The 8392-nt window shown below is 39.4% G+C and overlaps 1 non-coding gene across 1 annotated transcript; it reads right to left on the reverse strand.

The window, feature by feature from the left end:
• Positions 1 to 5283: 5283 nt before the first annotated feature.
• LOC123741937 (U7 small nuclear RNA) lies at positions 5284 to 5338 on the reverse strand. Its single transcript, XR_006769461.1, has one exon. It is a non-coding gene; the product is annotated as a U7 small nuclear RNA (small nuclear RNA).
• Between the last annotated feature and the right edge of the window lie 3054 nt (positions 5339 to 8392).

The raw sequence follows: 8392 nt of genomic DNA on the forward strand, positions 1-8392 counted from the left end.
TAGAAAATATTCAAAATAAAGAAAAACCCTAGAACGAGTAGGTGTCCAAAATTTTGACAGGTACTATATATATATATATATATATATATATATATATATATATATATATATATATATATATAAAATTGGACACACCTACTCGTTCTAGGGTTTTTCTTTATTTTGAATATTTTCTACATTTTAGAAAAGTAGTGAATACATGAAATTCATGAAATAACACATATGGAATCATGTAGTAACCAAAAAAGTGTTAACCTGTTGGGGATAGGGGGCAGTATTGACACGGCTGGATAAAAAACGTACCCGATTTAATCTGGTTACTACTCCTGCCCAGTAACTAGAATATGCATATAATTATTGGCTTTGGATAGAAAACACTCCAAAGTTTCTAAAACTGTTTGAATGGTGTCTGTGAGTATAACAGAACTCAAATGGCAGGTCAAAACCTGAGAGATTCCTTTACAGGAAGTGGCCTGTCTGACCATTTATTGTCTTTCTTTGACATCTCATTCAATTACAAAGGATCTCTGCGGTAACGTGACACTTCCCACGGCTCCAATAGGCTCTCAGAGCCCGGGAAAAACCTGAATGTCGTCATTTCAGCCCCAGGCTGAAACACATTATCGCCTTTGTCAAGTGGCCGATCAAGGGACTGTGGGCTTAGGCGCGTGCAGTGGCCGCCCCCGTCTTTGTGTTTTTTCCTCTGTTTGCCGAAAGTTCTGAACGTCACCTGCTAATGTAAAAAGCTGTTTTTTGATATAAATATGAACTTGATTGAACAAAACATGCATGTATTGTATAACATAATGTCCTAGGGTTGTCATCTGATGAAGATCATCAAAGGTTAGTGCTGCATTTAGCTGTCTTCTGGGTTTTTGTGACATTATATGCTAGCTTGAAAAATGGGTGTCTGATTATTTCTGGCTGGGTACTCTGCTGACATAATCTAATGTTTTGCTTTCGTTGTAAAGCCTTTTTGAAATCGGACAGTGTGGTTAGATTAACGAGAGTCTTGTCTTTAAATAGCTGTAAAATAGTCATATGTTTGAGAAATTGAAGTAATAGGATTTTTAAGGTATTTGAAAATCGCGCCACTGGATTACACCGGCTGTTACGTAGGTGGGACGATTACGTCCCGCCAAGCCCATAGAGGTTAAACAAATCAAAATATATTTTATATTTGCGATTCTTCAAAGTAGCCACCCTTTTGCCTTGATGACAGCTTTGCACATTGGCATTCTCTCGACCAGCTTCATGAGGTAGTCACCTTTTGAAACATCACTCATTTCAGGAACTTCAAAAAACTGAAAAGTTTCTTTAAGTGCAGTCGCAAAAAAAACATTAAGCGCTATGATGAAACTGGCTCTCATGAGGTCAGCCACAGGAAAGGAAGACCCAGAGTTACCTCTACTGCAGAGGATAAGTTCATTAGAGTTACCAGCCTCAGAAATGGGAAATTAACTGCACCTGAGATTGCAGCCCAAATAAATGCATCACAAAGTTCAAGTAACATTTAAACATCAACTGTTTAGAGGAGACTGCATGAATCAGGCCTTCATTGTTGAATTGCTACAAAGAAACCACTACTAAAGGACATCAATAAGAAGAGACTTGCTTGGGCCAAGAAACACGAGCGATGCACATTAGATCGGTGGAAATCTGTAATTTGGTCTGATGAGTCCAAATTTGAGATTTTTGGATCCAACCGCCGTATCCTTGTGAGACGGGGTGTACGTGAACGGATGACCTCTGCATGTGTGGTTCCCACCGTGAATCATGGAGGAGGAGATGTGATGGTGTTGGGGTGCTTTGCTGGTGACACTGTTGGTGATTTATTTAGAATTCTAGGCACACTTAACCAGCATGGCTACCACAGCATTCTGAAGCGATACGCCATCCCATCTGGTTTGCCCTTAGTAGGACTATAATTTGTTGTTCAACAGGACAGTGACCCAAAACACACCTCCAGGCTGTGTAAGGGCTATTTGATCAAGAAGGAGAGTGATGGAGTGCTGCATCAGATGACCTGGCCTGTTTACAATCACCCGACCTCAACCCAATTGAAATGGTTTGGGATGAGTTGGACCTCTGAGTGAAGGAAAAGCAGCCAACAAGTGCTCAGCTTATGTGGAAAGACTGTTGGAAAAGCATTTCTCATGAAGCTGGTTGAGCGAATACCAAGAGTGTGCAAAGCTGTCATCAAGGCAAAGGCTGGCTACTTTGAAGAATCTAAAATATAATTTGTTTAAATTTTTTTGGGTTATTACATTATTCCATATGTGTTATTGCATAGTTTTGATGTCTTCACTATTATTCTACAATGAAGAAAATAGTAAAAATAAAGAAAAACCCTTGAATTAGTAGCTGTGTCTTGACTTCTGACTGGTACTTTATATACAGAACATTCGGAAAGTATTCAGATCCCTTGAATTTTTCCACATTTTGTCATGTTACAGCCTTATTCTAAAATTGATTAAATTAAAAATGTTTCTCATCAATCTACACACAATACCCCATAATGAAGAAGTGAAAACATTATTTTTTTGTTGCAAATTTATAATAATAATTACAATATTTTACTTAGATAAGTATTTAGACCCTTTGCTATAAGACCGAAATTGTGTTCAGGTACATCCTGTTTCCATTGATCATCCTTGAGATGTTTCTACAACTTGATTGGAGTTGACGTGGAATATTCTAATCAAGTGAGAGAGACTTTGTCATTTCTTCAAACAATCATCTTTATTCAATAATTATTGAATAATCGAATCATCTAATCACCTTTTTTCTATCAATTGCAATAATGAGGATGGTCGAAGAGTTGGATCAAGAGTCTAACCTTTACAAATAATGCTGGTCCTTATATAGCTGATACTAAAAATGCTTCATCATGGTTGGTTCCGCCCCTCCCATGCAGATTGGTGGGCACCATAAGCCACTTTGGGTTCATCCTGTGGTCATCTGTCTTTGGTGTTGTTTCCCAGATGCAAGAATGATTATACACAATAAGTGTTTTGTTCTATTCCTCCAGGCTCTCTCTCTATCTCGGTTACACCCACCCCATCTTATCTATGGAATGCCAGCTGTAGGTTTTTAGGCTCCTCTCAGTTCACATAGACATAGATGAGAAAGTACTCATCAAAGCTATTCGATGCATAAACAGTATGATAACATAATCTTGTAATTTTGCTCTCAGAGTCCACCTGTGCTAAATTCAATTGATTGGACATCATTTGCCTCTCCCTCACGATGCCAGGACAGCGGAGTCAATCACCACCTTTCGGAGACACCTGAAACCCCACCTCTTTAAGGAATACCTAGGATAGGATAAAGTAATCCTTCTAACCCCCCCCCTAAAAGATTTAGATGCACTATTGTAAAGTGGTTGTTCCACTGGATATCATAAGGTGAATGCACCAATTTGTAAGTCGCTCTGGATAAGAGCGTCTGCTCTCATCTGAGATGACAAGTGCCTGTAATTAGGAACTGCGCACACTTCCTGTGTGATGCAAGGTCCCCTCAGTTCGACAGTGCTGTCAGAGCACGAACCAAGCGATCGGGTCAACGCCTTGATGTTAGTGGAGCAACGACAGGGTCTTGTCCAGGATGCCACCCGGCCAACGTTCTTAGCACTCTGGGAGGAGGACACAAGGGAGTTGTCAACCGTGATGGCGAGATCATGGAACGGACAGAATTACCTCTGGCAGCGACTCCAGCTGTGAGTCTTTCTGGGTTAGTCTCTAAGAGCTTTGCACACCTGGATTGTACAATATTTGCGCATTATTCTTTTTATATTCTTCAAGATCTGTAAAGTTGGTTGTTGATCATTGCTGGACAGCCATTTTCAAGTCTTGCCATAGATTTTCAAGCCGATTTAAGGCTTGAATTTTATTTTTTTCCTCCACTTCTGGAGGAAACCTGGCACCATCCCTATGGTGAAGCATGGTGGTGGCAGCATTATACTGTGGAGATGTTTTTCAGCTGCAAGGACTGGGAGTCTAGTCAGGATTGAGGGAAAGATGAACGGAGCAAAGTACAGAGAGATCCTTGATGAAAACCTGCTCCATGCTCTGGACCTCAGACTGGGGCAATGGTTGCCCTTCCAACAGGACAATGACCCTAAGTATACAGCCAAGAGAACGCAGGAGTGGCTTTGGGACAAGTCTTTGAATGTCCCTGAGTGGCCCAGCCAGAGCCCGGACTTGAACCAGATTCAACATCTCTGGAGAGACCTGTAAATAGCTGTGCAGCGACGCTGCCCATCCAAGCTTAAGAGGATCTGCAGAGAAGAATGGGAGAAAATTCCCAAAAAGACATGTGCCAAGCTTGTAGCGTCTTACCCAAGAAGACTCGAGGCTGTAATTGCAGCCAAAAGTGCTTCAACAAAGTATTGAGTAAGGGTGTGATTACTTATGTAATTGTGATTTCAGTTTTTCATTTTTTTATAAATTTGCTAAATAATTAAGGGTTATTGTGTGTAGATTGATGAGGAAAAAACAAATTAATCAATTTTAGAATAAGGCTGTAACGTAACAAAATGTGGAAAAAGTCAAAGGTTCTGAATACTTTCCCGAATGCACTGTATATGTACACGTATTGTTTTTCTTACAATATTACATTTCAGGGATCTGTCTTCTAAAGACAACCTGCAATGCTGTTTAGTACTGTAAAATAATTGTACATTACTTTAGGTATGTCCCTGTAAATTTACAGCATTTACAGCACACCACAGTTGCCAGCTTAATACTGTAAATTTGCTTGTCTGGACAGATGCTCTAATATAGTTTACAGTACTATTTTCCTTACTGTAGTACATATTGCATCAAATTACACCATCCCTGCTGTAAATGTACAGTGTCGGCTATCTGAAATTACATGATCAATTGATGTTTACTGATCATGAAAAGCATGTATTGCTGTATAGCCTGACTCTAATAGCGAGTTAAATGTGCACAATTGTTTTGCTTGGACTAATCTGAAATTTGTAGTTCTGACTATGCTCTTCAAAAGGTGATATTACAACTAAATGTATAACATTTCTTTAACAATCCCTTACACTGCATGCAGTTGTCAATGGATTTAGCGGAGCTGGGGCTCTCCTTGCACCCCATCAGCCAAATTGAACACTCTGCAACATATTGTATATTGTACAGTATGCTGTAGTATTTACTGTAGTGTTTCTGCAGACTGTTGTATACTGTAGTATTTACTGTAGTGTTTTTGCAGACATTACCATAGTATTTACTAAAGTGCTTTTGTTTTAAAATTTTTGACATAGAAGTGGGGGGCTTTCTCCTTGAGGAAACCTACTGGAGAAATAATAAAAGAGAAAATTGTCCCTAACATGTAGGTAGGACAAAAATTGTGTTTTTGAAGACTGAACAGTTTTTTTGCTGACTTTTCTGTAGTCCAGTTTTTTGTGATGATAATACTGTAGTATTTACTATAGTATTCTACAAAAGTCTATACTAAGTGCTACACATGATCGATGGATACTACAGTGTGTAGTATAGTATTGTTCAGAATTATATAGTAATTACTGTAGTATTCTATAGTATTTTGTTATGTATGTATCTTAGCTAAGGTCAATGCAAGCTGTACAAACACTTGGACCCTAAGCCCTTTATCAAGTGGCTAGTTTCAGTTTAGTCATTTAGCAGACACTTTTATCCAAAGCATCTAGGGTTAAGTGCTTTGCTCAAGGGCACATTGACAGATTTTTCACCTAGTCAGCTCAGGGATTCAAACCAGCAACCTTTCGGTTACTGACCCAATGCTCTTAACCACTAGGTCAGTGGTTCCCAAATTGTAGGGCCGCACCCGATGGGGATCTCAGTTCGGATTAAAACTTAGTCTTGAAAGTTGTAATAGTTGTAACGGTCGTAGTAGGAAGTGGACCAAAATGCAGCGGGTACGTGAATGCTCATATTTATTTTATTACGAACTCCACACAAAAAAAACAACAAAACGAAACCACGAACGACAGCTAACAGTTCTGCAGGCTATACATAGCAGTGCACGAATACAACTTCCCACAAAGGGACAGGTGAAAACAGGCTACCTAAGTATGACTCTCAATCAGCAACAATGATGTACAGCTGTTCCTGATTGAGAGCCACACCAGTCCAACACAAAGAAATACACAACATAGATAGAACCTAGAATACGACACATAGAACATAACCCAAAAACCCCGTAATACTCTAACCAAATACCCCTCTACATAAACACACACCCCGAACCACATTAAAGAAATACCCCCCTGCCACGTCCTGACCAAACTCCAATAACAAATGACCCCTTTACTGGTCAGAACGTGACAATAGTAGAATGCACAGGGTGCAATTTCGAAATTGAGTAGTGCATCATCACTACTCCTCTTGTCATGTTAGTCATTGCATACCTTAAAGAGCTATATATAACTTGTCTGAAATGTCCAGATCAGCTAGCCCATGTCAGGTAACAATTTTTGATTTCGTTTTTTTAGCCCATAGATATTATAATTTTTGAGTCGCTGAAATATCACATGAATACACATTAGACATGGCAAAATGTATAGAATTGCAAGAAAATTTGCTTTAAAACTGCTACATTTTCTTTGCACCCCATGACAAAATGTATTAAAAAATCTGAGGCCTGTAGTTTTTCCTGATCTGTCAACCTAACCAGGTAAAACTGCGGAACTTTAATATGGACTCTGATGGGACCAGAGTTTTTCTAATCAGGTCACATGGTTTTAAAAAAACTCCTGGAAAAACTCCTGGCCTTGGGAAGGATGAAAACCCTGTCAAACTGCAGCAACCTTGCACTTGCACTTGTATATTAATTATATTTTAAATAAGGACTAGTGGGGGTTTCCTATACACAGACACAGAGAAATAAACATGATTGGACATTAAAACACACAGGGGTGAGCTTGCTTTTTGATGACAGATTCCGCCAATATTTTCTAGTTCAATGGAGATGGCCAACTGAGAAAAACCCATTGCATTTGTGTATTTTTTTTCAATGAACATGCGGAAGGTGACACAATTCTGTAAACAAATGAAAACAAATCCACAGACGTCATTTGATCTGCAAATGCAGATTCAACAGTTCTAACGCAAACGTGTTGTTTTGAAATGATTGGAAACCTACACAATGCAATGCTTTTAAAACTTTGAAAAGATGTTTGTCAGTGCTTTTGTTCTTAACTACACATTGTGATGTTTGTTTGCAAATGTGGGAGCATTTACTAACAAATCATTATCCATATTTTTAAATCATTTCGCATTTATAAAAAATGATGTTTTACAAGTAGAAGTCAAGAGGTGTTTGTGTATGGAGAGTCCATTATATTTGTGCATTGTGTTTTTTTTGATTTATGGATTATGGTACATATTTGTGAGTTGTACTCTATCTGTCCTGGTCGGTCCCTGTTTGGGAGACCAGATGCTGCTGGAAGTGTTGTTGGAGGGACAGTTGGAGGCACTCTTTTCTCTGGTCTAAAAAAAATATATCCCAATGCCCCAGGGCAGTGATTGGGGACATTGCCCTGTGTAAGTTGCCGTCTTTCAGATGGGACATTAAACGGGTGTCCTGACTCTCCGTGGTCACTAAAGATCCCATGACACTTATCATAAGAGTAGAGGTGTTAACCCTGGTGTGGCTAAATTCCCAATCTGGCCTTCATAAAATCAGTCACCTAATCATCCCCAGCTTCCAATTTGCTCATTCATCCCCCTCCTCTCCCCTGTAACTATTCCCCAGGTCGTTGCTGTAAATTAGAATGTGTTCTTAGTCAACTTACCTGGTAAATAAGGGTAAAATAAACAATTAAAACATGTATTTACAATACTTTTGGCACTACTCTATGTCCATACAGGGGCCTCATTTATAAACATCTGTTGCAACTCTCATTTAATTGGACCCACTTCAGAGTAGTGAATAGCTTTATGCGATCTGATCGGAAGCACAGTTTGACGGTAGAACAGACGTTTCACCTTTTCCATCCATGTTTGTAGGCTACGTCTGAATACTGTCATGTGAAATGTCTCGAGTAGACAATATCATACATATATCGTAACCATTACAGAATAAATTCCTCATTCAGAAGTAGCCATATAACACATTTCCATGTGCACCTCTCGTTTGATTGGGAGGCAGAAGGGATGACAATGTGTTATACTGATAGGTGCTTGAATTGGGCCATATTGCTATCCTGCCAGAGCATTGTAAATGTAACTAGTACTTTTGGGTGTCAGGGAAAATGTAGTGGAATGTAGTGGAGTAATACTTTCAAGCATTTTTACTTAAGCACTTTACACCACTGCAGGTGTGTGTGTGTGTGTGTGTGTGTGTGTGCGTGCGTGCGTGCGTGTGTGCGTGCGCGTGTGTGTGTGTGTGTGTGTGT

The sequence above is a fragment of the Salmo salar genome, chromosome ssa03, assembly GCF_905237065.1.
Source record: "Salmo salar chromosome ssa03, Ssal_v3.1, whole genome shotgun sequence".
Classification (NCBI taxonomy): Eukaryota; Metazoa; Chordata; class Actinopteri; order Salmoniformes; family Salmonidae; genus Salmo; species Salmo salar.